The sequence below is a fragment of the Cervus canadensis genome, chromosome 10 (genome assembly GCF_019320065.1).
Source record: "Cervus canadensis isolate Bull #8, Minnesota chromosome 10, ASM1932006v1, whole genome shotgun sequence".
Taxonomy (NCBI): domain Eukaryota; kingdom Metazoa; phylum Chordata; class Mammalia; order Artiodactyla; family Cervidae; genus Cervus; species Cervus canadensis.
In genome coordinates, this window is record NC_057395.1 from 63,315,464 (window position 1) to 63,330,843 (window position 15,380).

Genomic DNA, 15,380 nt, shown 5'->3' on the forward strand with positions numbered 1-15,380 from the left:
GACAGACGTGCTTTGATGAGAGGAAAGGGAAAGAATGGGCTGCAACAGCGCAGTGAGTGATAGGGCACAAGAGGGCAGAGGTGGAAGGGGCGCAGGCAGGATCAGAGAACAGAGATAGGAGCCTGCCAAGAGCGCACTGTGTTAACTTCACAGCTTTGCCTCCGGTTGGCTCTGGACTCAGGCCAGCCTCTTCCTTGAACTTTCATTCCATCTCTTCTGACTGTCCAGTCTCCGCTCTGTTCCAGAGTGTAACCAGATCCTCTTCCTCTGTCTCCGTTTATTCAACAAATATTTATCATAACCGACTCCAATAACACTCTCTTTTGTTTACACTAAAGCCCTTTTGTATCTACTTATCTCTTTTGACCTGCGGGAAGAAGAATTAGCCTTAATTTCCGAGGAAGAAAATAGAGTCTCTGAAAAGTTAAATCATTTCCTCAAAGTCACCCTTTTCAACACTGAGGACAGAGATGCATTCCATTAGCTGTACCCTGCTGCCCTCTACTGGGCACATAGCATTAGGCACTAAATTGCCAAGATAGGCATAGTTGCTACAATCTGTGTTCATATTTGTTAAATTAACAATATTAAATTTGGGCTTCCCCTGTGGCTCAGATGGTAAAGAATTCACCTGCAGTGCAGTAGAGCTGGGTTCTATCCCTGGGTTGGGAAGATCCCCTGGAGAAGGGAAAGGCTACCCACTCCAGTATTCTGGCCTGGAGAATTCCATGGACACAGGGTCGCAAAGAGTCAGACACGACTGAGAAAATTTCACTTTCATTTTGGAGAAGGGAAAGGCTACCCACTCCAGTATTCTGGCCTAGAGAATTCCACAGACTGTATAGTCCTTGGGGTCGCAAATTGTCGGACACTACTTGGTGACTTTCACTTTCACTTTCTTTCTTTCAATGAATATTTATTGAGATCCTACCATGTGTCAGAAAAAAGGCAGGCATGGTCCGCGTGCTTTCGGAGATCATGACGTAAGAGGGGAGAGACTTCCACAAATAATTATGTAGTTACAATTTGAATAAGTATTATAAAGTACAAGGTGCTATATGAGGGTATAGAATGGAGGTATGTAGCCTAGTCTGGAGGCTTAGGGGAATCTTGCATGAAGTGTAATCCATAGGAATAGAATGCTTATTGGCTATGGAGGAGGTTAAAGAGGTATCAAGGATGCCTCCCAGGCCTCTGATATGAACTAGGCAGATGGAATACTATGATTCAGTTGAGGAAGCTTAACAGAAGATGATATTCTTAATAGGACAAACATGAGTTTGGCTTTCAGGTTTTTTTAGTATGAATTCTGTGGGACCTTCAGGTATAGATGTGTAATAAGCAACAGGATTTAGGAATTTGGGAACAAGGTCTTAGGCTAGAATAAGAAATCTGGGAGTTGTTGGGATGCAGATGGTATTGAAAATTGTGGTTAATGGATGAAATCTCTTAGTAAGAAAAGAGCAAAAAGAGGAGGGGAAGTGGGTCTAGGGGCTGGATTATGGGTCTGGAGAATATCACTCAGTGCCCACTGGAGTTCCCTTAAAGTATTGCTTTCAAGGAAAAGCAACAGAGAAAGACTTGTTAACATGAATTGCTAGGAATAAAAATAACCAAAGGCAGCAAAAAACAGAAACAAAACAGAAAGAGAAGAGGGATTAAGAATTAAGATTTAATTTAATTAAGAATTAAGATTTAATCTAATTAAGATTAAAAGAGAAGTGCAAAACTGCTGAATTTAAAAGGTCAGTTGGAAGAGATGGTACTAGAAAAAGAAACTTAAAGTGAAGGGTAGAGATAGAAAGGTAAATTAGAGTATGACAGTGCAAAAGCCCCAGAAAGAATGCATTTTAAGGGGGAGGCTACCAACTTCACTGGAAATTATGAGGAAATCAAGTGAAAATTAAATAAATACATTTTTTAAAAGGGAAATCATGTAAGGACTTCCCTGGTGGTCTAGTGGTTAAGAATCCATCTGCCAATGCAGGGGACACAGGTTCAATCCCTGGTCCAGGAAGATTTCACGTGCCATGGGGCAGCTAAGTTTGTGTGCCACAACTACTGAGCCTGTGCTCTAGAGCCCAAAAGCCACAACTACTGAAGCTCAGACACCATAGAATTAGGGCTCTGCAACAAGAGAAGCCACCGCAATGAGAAGCCTGTGCAACTAGAGAGGAGTCCCCACTTGCTGCAACTAGAAAAAGCCTGCAGGCAGCAACAAAGACCCAGTGCAGCCAAAAATAAATACATTGATTAATTATTTTTTTTTAAATAAATCAAGTAAAAATTATTTACCTGACCCTCCTGCTAAAATTGAGGTTCAGTTGCAGAGGCCCAGAGGTTGAGAAGACCAGGCCAGGACCTCCTAGGGAACCCTCCAGAGGCTACCATAGTGTGTTGTTTTGAACCGGTGGTCTTCATATTATTTTTTTTCCACTTACCACTCAAAATAATTTTGATAAATGATGTGACCCATAATGAAAAGATATTTCCCTGAAAACTGTCAACAAAATGAAGACAGCCTACTGACTGGTAGAAGATAGTTGCAAACGATATATCTGGGGTTAATAACCAAAATGTACCAAGAAGTCATACAACTCAACATCAAAAAAACAAACAACCCAAGTGAAAAATGAACAGAGGACCTGAACAGATATTTTTCTGAAGAAGACATGTGGATGATCAACAGACACATGAAAAGATGCTCAACATCACTAATTATTGGGAATTGCAAATCAAAACCACAATGAGATATTACCTCCCACCTATCAGAATGGCTATCATCATCAACAAGACAACAAATAAACATTGATGAGAAAGTGGAGAAAAGGAAATCTTCATGAACTATTGGTGGGAATGCAAATTGGTCCAGCCACTACAGAAAACAAGATGGAGTTTCTTTTAAAAATTAAAGCTAAAACTACCATGTGACCTGGCAATTTCATTTCTAGGTATTTTTCTGGGAAAAAAAACCCCATAAATTAAAAAAGATATACATCCCAATGTTCATAGCAGCATTATTTACAATAGCCAAGATACGGAAGCAACCTAAATACCCAATGAACGTTTGATGAAGATGTGGTGTATATGTACAATGGAATATTACTCAGCCATCAAAAGAATGAAATCTTGCCATTTGCAACAACATGGATAGATAAACCTGCAGGGTATTATTCTAAGTGAGACGTCAGACAGAGAAAGACAAATGCCATATGATTCATTTATATATGGAATCTAAAAAACAAAACAAATGAACAAACATAACAAAACAGAAACAGACTCAGAGATACAGAGAACTAACAGGTGGTTGCTAGAGGGGAGGGAATATGGAGATGAGTGAAATGGGTGAGGAAGATTAAGTACAAACTTCCAGTTACAAAATAAATGAGTCACAGAGATGAAATGCACAGCATAAGGAACATAGTAACACTGTTATAACTTTGTATGGTGACAGATAGTACTAGACTTATTGTGGTGAAGACTTTGTAAGATAGAAATGCCAAATTGCCATATTGTGTACTGAAACTAATACAATGTTGTAGGTCATTACATTAATACTTAAAAAGAAAAGATCTTTCCCAGAAACTGATACTCAGGGAAATGCTGCCCCTTTGTCACTTTCAGGATTTTTTGTTGCCCTAGGCAATAAATGTATTTTTAATTGCTCCAGGCAATAGATATACTATAGTAAGATTCAGATTGGCCCAGGATACGCCTTTCTTATGAAGGCTAGCAGAACTACAGTTATGAAGCAAAAGCCAGCTTGAAGCCTCTAGCCCAGAACTTTCTCTGGTAGAATATATACAGAAGTGGAGGATCTGGAAATTAATTCCCTTAAAAATAATGAGTACTTGGGAACCCTATAGGAAGTCCCTATAGCATAGGGGTATCGCATACCTCCATTTGAAAGCCAGTGTTGCAAAGGATTAGAGGCCATCTGAAACTACTGCCTGGTTCCTGGAACTGACTGATGGGGTCAGTTGGACCTGATGAAATCAAACCCCTATTTTTAAATGCCTGAAGGGTATAAAAGGAGATGCAGAGATAGGGGTGGGTGACTTGGGGGGTCCTCTAAAGGCTTTCAGTTTCAAGCCTCTTCTTCCCCTTCAGGGGACTATCTGAAACTATCATGGCTCTTAGAATCAAAAGCCAGTCATCAGGGCCTGCTGACCTCAGTGAAATTAGAATCTAATCTGATTTAGCAACATAAAGGCAAAGTATAACCGTGAAACCATGTGACTGATAATTTAACACCCCCCCCCCCAACTTATCCACTCCTATTCATTCATTCCTCACCTCCCATGTCCAGGCAATGTATGAAGTTCTAGGGTTACGCAAACAAGCATAAGCCAAACCTTTGAGAAGCTTAGAGGGAGAGATTTTTAAACAAATAATCATAATACACTGTGTTAAAGAGTGAATAAAACAGGGACTTCCCTGGCTGTCCAGTAGTTAAGACTCAGCGCTTCCAATTCAGGGGGCACAGGTTCAATCACTGGCCTGGGAGCTAAGATCCCACCTGCGGCCAAAAAGGGGAAAAAAAAAAAAAAAAACGTTAATAAAACAATCTGGAAGGTTTGGAGCAGCAGTGAAGAAAAAGTGTCTTGGGTGAGAGAGTTCAAGGGAGAATTTCCCCCGTAATTTGAGTTACTTCTTGACAGGCATGACAGGCATCAGACAGTGGTAGAAGGATGGTAGAGGCAGAGGAAACTGCATGCCATTTTGGCAGCCAGTGTCTAAGCTGTCACTCCTGAAGCAAAGCCAGCTTCCTGGATGTGAAACCTCTGTGGTCACACAAGTCCTCGCACTTAAAAAGGCCCCCACTCTTGTTTTAATACTCTGCTGTCGTCATCTTGGAATTCATAATGTTTTTTAAACAAAGGGCCCTGAAATTTCATCTTGCCCTGGGCCTGCACATTATGTAGCAGGTCCTGCAAGATAAAGGCAGGGAAACCTGGCAGGACACTGTAGTCCAAACAGGCGATAATGAGAGGGAATAAATTAATCTTGTCATAACAGTCATACGGAAGCACACTGTTCCTTTCAACACCTACCCAGTGCTCCTCTGTTTAGATGTAGCAGTTTCCCCAACTGGAAAATATTTAGGTTGATTTTGATGTCTTGTGATTACAAAGAATGCTGCGATGAGTAATTTTATACATTTGTCTGAGTACATATGCAAGGATTATCCATCCAGGATAAATTCTCCAAATGAGAATTGATGAGTCAAAGGCACACTCTCATTTTCAAGGTTGAAAAGCATCACTAATTTGTGCTCCAAAGAGAACCTACCAATTTATATTCTTTCTCAAAGTACTTTCACCATGCCCTCTTTAACACTCTGTAATAGCCAGCTTTTTGGTATTTGCAGTCTCACAGGTGAGAAAGCAACAGCTCATTGTTCCAATTTGCCTTTCTCTAGTTACAAATGAAGTTGGACTTTAAAAAGAAGAGCAGAAGTCCATGTTTCTGTTTACACGAAGCCCATTTATCCTTTGCCATTTCTAAACTGGGTAATGGATCCTTTTCTTATTGGTTTCTAAAGAGCTGTCTTATGTTAAGAATATTAATAATAAATATTTTACCTTTAGTTTATTGTTTTTTTTCTTTTTATTTCCGATATATTTTTGGCCATGCAAATCAAGGCCTGAAATTTTGAAACTGACCACCTAAGTAAACTGCTTTTGCTTCTACCATATCATAATATATTTATTTTTTATTATTATTATTTTGGCTGTGCCACTGATGGCATGTCAGTTCTTGGCTCCCGCCCAGGGATCAAATCCTTGCCATCTGCCTTGGAAGGGTGGAGTCTTAACCACTGGATCTCCAGGGAAGTCCCCATATCATAATATAAATGGCCTCCTTTCAGATAATGTCCTTTAGAAACTAATACACTTAGTTTTTCAAAAGTTCAACTTAAATTTACTTATTTATCTAGATAGAAGTTAGATAGAACAGTGAGCAGGTTTGAACATTCCTAGCTTTTTTCCTTTTTTTTTAACTTTAAGTGCTCCTAACTGTGTTTGTCTGTAACTAAGTTTGCTTTTCTGCCCCCTACCTCTGCAGGAGCTACATTCCTTTGGAAGAAAGTGTTAGTGTTAGTTGCTCAGTCATATCCAACTCTTTGCAAACCCATGGACTGTAGCCTGCCAGCCTCCTCCGTCCATGGAATTCTCCAGGTGAGAATACTGGAGTGGCTTACCATGCCTTTCTCCAGGGAATCTTCCTGCTGCAGGGATCGAACCCAGGTCTCCTGTACTGCAGGCAGATTCTTTACCATCTGAGCCACCGGGGAAGCCCATTTATTTATCTACTTATTTATATTTGATGTGGACCATTTTTAAAGTCTTTATTGAATTTGTAATGATATTGATTCTGTTTTATGTTTTGACTTTTTGGCCTTGAGGCATGTGGGGTTGTAGCTCCCCAACCAGGGACTGAACCCACACCCTATGCATTGGAAGGTGAAGTCTTAACCACTGGACTGCTAGGGAAGTCACTATGTGTATATATTTTTAATAGATAATATATCTACATGGTTAAAGAGTCATAGAAGTATACAGTGAAAATCTTCCTCTCGCCATGTCCTCAAGCCACATATTTCCTCTCTAGGAAGGCAATGACTATTATCTGTGCCCTGGGTGTTTTTTCATATTTTATTGTAAACAAGGGATTGAACATACACACACACATATATCCACACACACTCTTTTTTTCCCATTATACCCAGTATTCTGCACTTTCCTTCATTTAACATCTTATATTGGAAATAATTTCCTAACATTTTATAAAGTACTTCCTCATTTTCTTAAATGACTGAGTGTGTTTTATTGAATGCACATCACTTTGAGGATGTTCCTAAGGAAAAAATCTAAGTGGAAAATAACCTGGAGTCATTTGAGGCTGGATTCTGAGACAGAGGTAAGAGATTGAACCAGGACCTCTCTACATCTTGAGCAATCAGATCCTTTCCTTCCTCCATGCCTTCATCCCCACTTTGTGCCAATTAAAACTTCACATACTCTTGTCATTGCTTATAACTTTTAAACACATGTGTGGTAATGTTCAGTGTATATTGCACATGAAACAATTAGTTTTAAACATATTACTTGGTTAGGCTCATCTCAAATGCTATTTCTGTTGGAAGCCTTGTTGAGCTCTGATTTTCCCCAGCCAGGGTGACCTCACCCCCTCTGAAATCTTAGAGGACGTTGTAACTTTTTGTGGTCTTTTGACACAGCTTGTGCTCAAGGGCTTCCCAGGTGACACTAGTGGTAAAGAACCCGCCTGCCAATGCAGGAGATGTAAGAGACCTGTGTTCCCTCCCTGGGTCGGGAAGATCCCTTGGAGGAGGGCATGGCAACCCACTCCAGTATTCTTGCCTGGAGAATCCCATGGACAATGGAGGCTGACTGGCTACAATCCATGGGGCTGCAAAGAGTTGGACAGGACTGAGCGACTTTGCACACACACATGCATGCTCAAGTCTTAACTCTGTAACCTGTAGACAGTCTCATTCACCATAACACCTTTCGGAATAGTTGCTTAGTAATGTTTATAGAATTTTTGAGGTGATTAATGAATGTACAAAGGAACAAGGCATTAAAGACACAAGCTTTAGTGTCAGACACTTGGGTTTTAGTCTTGCTTTTGCCATTTTCCAGGTGTATTATCAGGTAGATTGCTTCTCCTCTCATCTTTCCTTTGAATCTGCCTCACAGGCTAATTGTGAAGACTAAGTGACATAATGAAGATAAATTGCTTTGCACATAATAAGCCCTCATTAAATGTCAGCTGTTGAACTAGGAATTCAGAGGGAGGAGAGAAATGAGGACTTCCTGAGATGGATCATGCCCTCCAACCTCCCAGCTATACTTCCTTTCAGATTCAAAATCAGAACATCACTCTCCTCTATCCCTGTATTTTCTTTCTGTCTTTATCTTTTGTGTAAATTTGCCTCATCTCAGGCCCAGGGCCCTCCAGTACCAAGAGCAGCCCAGTGCTGCAGACTGTGGGGACCACTCCATAGTTTTCTTCTTTAGAAGAAGCAGGCATCGCTATACTGTAGTTGAGCTAACAAGTTCCTTTCTTCCTACTCAATGTTAAAGGGGAAAAATATTCAGTGACACTTGTTAAAGCACTGTAGGGAAGACTTTATTCTTGGAGGGGGACAATTGCAATAGATATAGGGTCCACTGCAATGGAATTTTGCCCTGGGGGAGAGATATTAGGCTCAACTATGAATGCAGAATGGGCAGGTGGGAATTTGTAGGCAAAGAGCAGGGAATGGAAAATTACTAGAAGATGCTGAGAAGAAACAGCAGGGGTAAGGGGATTCTGGTTAAACCAACTTAACAGGATTCCTGCTGAAGATTAGCCAGGGTGATTAGATATCACCTGAGGGATGGTGGAGGATGAGGGACCTGATGAGATATTGAGGATGATCAGATATTGAGGGGAGGGGAGGCTTCTGGTTAAACTGACTTAGCTGGGTTCCTGCTAAAATTAGACATTTATGGGACTTCCCTGGTGGGCCCAGTAGTTAAAACTCCAAAGCTTCCAAAGCAAGGGGCAAGGGTTCAATCCCTGGTAGGGGAACTAAGATCCCACATGGCACATGGCATGGCCAAAAAATAAAAATTAATGAAATAGGGATTTCCCTCGCTGTCAAGTGGTTAAGACTGTGCTTCCAATGCTGGGGGATGCAATTTCAATCCCTGGTTGGGGAACTAAGATCCCACATGCTGTAATGCAGCCAAAAGATTAAAGAAAAAATTTTTTCTAATGAAATAACAATATTAATAATAAAACAAGTTTTTTTTTTTAAAAAAAGAACTATTTTAAAAATAAAATTAGATGTTTATGAGGACATGTGCACAGATGGTCCAGGAAAGGATTTAGGAGCCTGACTCAAGTTTGGCCAAGCAAAGTATCTTTATCACCAAATGGAAGGCATTCTGATATCTACAATGATAAGCCAAGGTGATTTAGAGAAAAAAGAAAAAGTTCTATGGGAGGGAACACATAGAGCAGAGTGTCTTAAAACTTTAGGAACATTAGTGCGGTTCTCCACATTTTTACCTTTGTTCCAACAGCCTTATAATCCATCTCCCTCTTATATCACCCACTTATATCAAAGACTAGTATGAGGAGAGCATCCAGCACAATGCTGGACAAAAGCAAGTAGCCAATAAGTACAAGTTCCCCTCTACTCTCTGCCACTCTGGCACCAAGCTTACACTCCTACAAATCCTCTTCTTCCCCCTATCTGTGGATGAAGTGTCCTGGCTCATAGCCAGCTCTCCACTTGTATACTTGTATGTTGAAGGATGTGGCTTCAGCAATGCTCCCCCTCTCCTGCAGCATCAAATTTTCTCTGTCTTCTGGAGCATTCTCGGCCAGCATCTAAACATTATTTCTCCCATACTGAAAACAAACAAAAACAATTGACCCTCTTTTGACTTACTTCCTTCTCCAGCTGCCACATGTTCTCCTTCCCTTTGTAGCAAAGCTTGAAAAAGGTATATATACACACTCAACATTTTCGATTCCTCTTCTATTCTCTTGAACTTACTCCAAATCAGATTTTCATCCCTTACATGCCCCAAAATTGCTCTTCTCAAGATCACTGACTCCTCCACATCAGTTAATACAATGACCATTTTTTATTGCATATTGTTTTTCATATTCTGTTCCATTATGGCTAATTACAGGATATAGGACATAGTTCCTCATGCTATACAGTAGGTTGTTGTTTATCCATTCTGTATATAAGAGTTTGCATCTGCTAATCCCCAACTCCCAATCATCCCTCCCCTACATCCCTCCCCGCTGATAATCACAAATCTGTTCTCTCTGTCTATGAGTCTGTTTCTGCTTTGTAAAGAAGTTCATTTGTGTCCTACTTTAGATTTCACATATAAGTGATGTCATATGGTATTTGTCTTTCTCTTTTAGACTTATTTCACTTAGTATGATAATCTCTAGGTCCATCCATGTTGCTGCCAAAACCATTATTCATTCTTTTTATGGCTGAGTAGTATTCCATTCTATGTATGTACCACATCTTCTTTATCCATTCACCTACTAATGGACATTTACTTTACTTCTATGTCCAATGACTATTTCTTAAACTGCATATGATTAGATCTCTAAGCAACATGTAACACAATTGTTTATTCTCTCTTTCTTAAAATATTTTCTTCCAGAATTTCTCACTCTCCTGGGTTTCTTCTTTTTCTTCTTCCTTGTCAGTGTCTTTTGTCGATTCCCCTTCACTTTGCTGTGTTCAGTTGCTAAGTTGTGTCCAACTCTTTGTAACTCCATGGACTGCAGCTCGCCAGGCTCCCCTGTCCTTCGCTATCTCCTGGAGTTTACTCAAATTCATGTTCATTGAGTCAGTAATGCTATCTAACCATCTCATCCTCTGCCACCTCCTTCTCCTTTTGCTTTCATATTTCCCAACATCAGGAAGGACTGATGTTGAAGCTGAAACTCCAGTACTTTGGCCACCTGATGCAAAGAGCTGACTCATTTGAAAAGACCCTGATGCTGGGAAAGATTGAGGTCAGGAGGAGAAGGGGACGACAGAGGATGAGATGATTGGATGGCATCACCGACTCAATGGACATGAGTTTGGGTAGGCTCCGGGAGTTGGTGATGGACAGGGAGGCCTAGCGTGCTGCAGTTCATGGAGTCACAAGGAGTCAGAAACAACTGAGCAACTGAACTGAACTGAACTGAAGCGTCTTTTTCAATGAGCTGGCTCCTTGTAGCAGGTGGCCAAAGTATCGGAGCTTCAGCTTTAGCATCCGTCCTTTCAATGAATATTCAGGGTTGATTTCCTTTAGGATTGACTGGTTTGCTCTCCTTGCAGTCCAAGGCACTCTCACAAGTCTTCTTCAGCACCGCAGTTTGAAAGCATCACTTCTTCAGTGCTCAGCCTTCTTTATGGTCCAGCTCTCACATCTGTACATGACTACTGGAAAACATAACAGCTTTGACTAGATGGACCTTTGTTGGCAAAGTAGTATCTCTGCTTTTTAACATGCTGTCTAGGTTTGTCATATCTTTCCTTCCAAGGAGCAAGCGTCTTTTAATTTCGTGGCTGCAGTCACCGTCCGCAGTGATTTGGGGACTGAAGCGCTAGAACACTTTTCTCTCTCACCATCATTCATCTCGTGAGTAATTTCATCTGGTCCCTCAGTTTTTAAATATTATCTTTATTCTGAGAACCTCCAAATTCTTTTCCCCCTCTAGACCTCTCTCCTGAAGTCAGACCCACACTTGAAACAGCCGACCTGCCTGTCACATCCATTCAGGAGTTAACAGACACCTCCCACTTAACATGTCCAAAACCAAGCTCTTGATATTTATCTTCCAACCCATCCCTCTTGCAGCCTTATTTGTGTCAGATAATGGCAGCCCCATTCTCCTAGTTACTCCATAACCTAGTTACTCAAACTCAAAATGGTTGGCTCTTAACTTTTTTTTTTTTGCTCTTAACTTTTTATCATACCTCATATCCAATCTTCTGTACATTTGGTCAACTTTACAAAATTTCTTGAGAATCCAACTACATCCAACAACCCCACTTGGACTCTGGTTCAAACCACCATCCTCTTGTACTTGATGGATTACTGTGATAATCTCGTTTCCGGCCTTTCTGCTTATAACCTTCCACTTGTTCTCAGTAGTAACCAAAGTGCTTCTTTGGTTCTTACCTTCTTTAAAGATAAGTTAGAAGATGTTTCTTCAATTCTCAAAAGTTTTTATTGTTTTTTTTTTTTTTTCTTTCTCAGGGAGAGCACCTCTTCCCTCCCTAACCCTCACTTTCTAAAACCCTCACCCTTCTTCCACTCCAATCACACTGGTCTCCAAGATATTCCTCAAACCTTGGAGGCGTGCTCTTGACCCAGAATTTTTTCACTTACTATTTCCTCTCCTGAGTTCATTTCTCTCAGATGATGGCATGGTCCGCTGTCTTTCTGTTCCTTCAGGTTTTTACTGAAAACGCACCTTCTTACTGAGGTTTTCCCTGGCTATCCTATCCAAAATTACACACACACACACCTTTCAGCTTTCATATCCTGGTATCCTGCTTTTCTCAATAGCTATTACCAACATATAGTACTATATATATATTGATTATTTGGTTTGTGTTCTGTTACACCCGATATAACATAAGTTCCATGAAAACAGGGAATTTGATTTGATTTGCTGACTGCCCTATTCCAGCACCTAGAATTGTTGCTGTCTTAGCCACTAAGTTGTGTCCAACTCTTTTGTGGGTGACCCCATGGACTGTAGCCCACCAGGCTCCTCTGTCTATGGGATTTCCCAGGCAAGAATATTGGAGTGGGTTGTCATTTCCTTCTCCAGGGGATCTCCCTGACCCAGAATTTGAAGCCAGTTCTCCTGCACTGCAGGCAGATTCTTTACTGATAAGCCACCAGGGAAGCCCAGCACCTAGTCTAGTGCCAGGCGTATAGTAGGTGTTGAATAAATACCTGTTGAACTATTTGTTGAAATATTATCATGTCATTCTTTTATTGAAAACCCTTCAGTGATGACCTACTACCTAGAACAAGGTTCTCAAACATTTTGGTCTCAAGATTGCCTTTAGGGAGGCGGACTATACAGCCATGGCCAAGATTAAGGCTCGAGACCTTCGCGCAAGAAGAAGGAGGAGCTGCTGAAACAGCTGGAGGACCTGAAGGTGGAACTGTCCCAGCTGCGCGTGGCTAAAGTGACAGGCGGCGCGGATTCCAAACTCTCCAAGATCCGAGTGGTTCGTAAATCCATCGCCCGTGTACTGACCGTCATTAACCAGACTCAGAAAGAGAACCTCAGGAAATTCTATAAGCGCAAGAAGTACAAGCCCCTGGATCTGCGGCCCAAGAAAACACGTGCCATGCGCCGCCGGCTCAACAAGCATGAAGAGAACCTGAAGATCAAGAAGCAGCAGCGGAAGGAGCCGCTGTACCCCGTCCGGAAGTATGCAGTCAAGGCCTGAGCTTCCAGCAGTCAATAAAACACACAGACCACTGGAAAAAAAAAAAGATTGCCTTTATATTCTTCAAAATTATTGACGACTCCAAAGAGCTTTCTACATGTAGATTACATCTATTGACAATTACCACACTAGAAATCAAAGCTTTTAAAAAATATTTACAGGGAATTCCCTGGTGGTCCAGTGGTTAAGAATTTGCCTGCCAATGCAGGGGACATGGGTTCGACCCCTGGCCTGGGAAGATCCCTTATTCCATGGAGCAACCAAGCCCGTGTACCACAACTGCTAAGCCCACATGCTGCAACTACTGAAGCCCGTATACCTAGAGCCGGTGTACCTAGAGTCCGTGTATCTAGAGCCCGTGTACCACAACAAACAGTAGCCCCGGCTCCCCCAGCAACAGAGCAACAAAGACCCAATGCAACAAACTATAAATAATAAATGAATAAAATTAAAAAAAAAACAGAAATATTTACACAGTAATTCATTTAAAATAATATTATCATCTTACAGTGTTGAAAACCTGTTAAATCTGACTTAATAGAAGATAGTTGCCTTCTCATGCCTACGTGTGCAGTCTGTTGTGACATGTCAGGAGGCCTCTGGACAACCACACAGTCCACTCATAAGAAAATGAGAGCTAAAAAAAAAAAAAAAAAGAAAGAAAATGAGAGCTAAAAAGAAAAATAACATCTTACTATTATTAAGAAAATAATTCTGATCTTCCAGACCCACCCAAGGGTCAGGACCACATTTTGAAAATTACTGGTTTAGAATGTGAAGTCCCAAATCCTTAGCACACGGACTTTCCTGGTGGTCCAGTGCAGTGAGCTTCCACTGCAGGGGGCATGGGTTCAATCTCTGGTCAGGGAACTAAGATCCCACATGCTGCAGGGTGCAGTCAAAATAAATAAATAAATAAAGTTGCATTTATAATTTTTTTTTATCCTTAGCATGGCGTTCATGTATCTCTACACTTTTGTGTATACAGTTCACTTCCCACTCTACCCAGCACATCCCTGCTGGTCATTCAAGGCCCATCTCACTGCCCGTCATCTCTAGACATTTGTTCTTTCCTCTCTACTCCCCAAATATATTTCTTCTCCCTCTTATATAGCACATACTATTTTATCTTCTTGGTGTCTGTTATTTATGTATCTATCCCAAACTTACTATGTTTCTATAGGAAGCAATTATAACTTAATTTCCTTTATGTCCCCCACCCCAGCTAGCACCCAAATGATATCTCAGAAATATTTGTTGAACAAAAAATTAAGAGAGGAGGTAAAGGAGAGGGTTCCAGTTTCCTTATAGGGGCTCTAGCACTGATTAAAATAATGCCTCTTGATAAGGTTATCAACACCTAACTTTTTCCTAACATCTGCTCAATTAACTGTTTAGTTTACAAAGTGAATCCCAAGCATTTATGTGATCCTCCACATGAGTGGAGAGGGCAGGATCATTAGTTTTGCTTTATAAATGCGGAAACGAAGGCTCAAAGAGATGAAATGACTTGCCCAAAGATGCACAACAAATTAGTGACAGCCAATATTGAATCCAGGTTTCTGACTCTAAGTCCAGTGCTTTTTCCATGAAGAGGGGAAAAGAGAAGTCAGCACTCTAGTGATCGCATCTTAGAGTGTTACTCTGAAGCCTGCTAAACCTCCTCGTGGGCTGGCTTCACAAAGCTCTCTAGACCTTTCCTACTAGGGACCTACCTTAGGGTTACATTTTATAAGCATCCAGCCTCTTCCTTGTTTATCACCAATTACCTACTGCCACTCATGTCCACCACCCTTGGTAGCTGGCTCATGGACCACTTGAGCCCTACATTCTCATTTGCATTTCAATGAGCATTTGGCCTTACGAATGAAGAGATGAATAAGACAGATCTTGTCCTTAGCCTCTCAGTCCAGTCTGTTTCCTTTCACTCCTTGAATGTGCTTTTTACTCCTTCTGAAATGTACCTACTCCCAAATCTTCTAACTTTGAGCGGTCTTTCCTCAGTGTTTCCATAAGAGTTTGTTCTCATCTCTGTTGTAATTTGTCACATAACCAAGATGACTTGCTTATGTCTATCTCCCTCCTATGCTATGAGCTGTTTAAGCAAATGGTGTGGATGCAGTCTTCCAACTCTGTGATCTCCCTGACACTGCCAACACCTCTCTCTTGCTTTGAAATCCTTCTTTCCCTTCCTTGGTGGCTCAGATGGTAAAGAACTCACCTGCATTGCAGGAGACCTGGGTTTGATCGCTGGATCGGGAAGATCCCCTGGAGAAGGGAATGGCAACCCACTCCAGTATTCTTGCCTGGAGAATTCCATGGATAGAGGAGGCTAGCAGGCTACAGTCCATGGGGTTGCAAA

At 41.2% G+C, this 15,380-nt stretch overlaps 1 pseudogene; it reads left to right on the top strand.

Annotated features, from left to right (window-relative positions):
• The first annotated feature begins 12,647 nt into the window (after window positions 1–12,647).
• On the top strand, window positions 12,648–13,734 carry LOC122448240 (annotated as a pseudogene).
• Window positions 13,735–15,380: the final 1,646 nt, after the last annotated feature.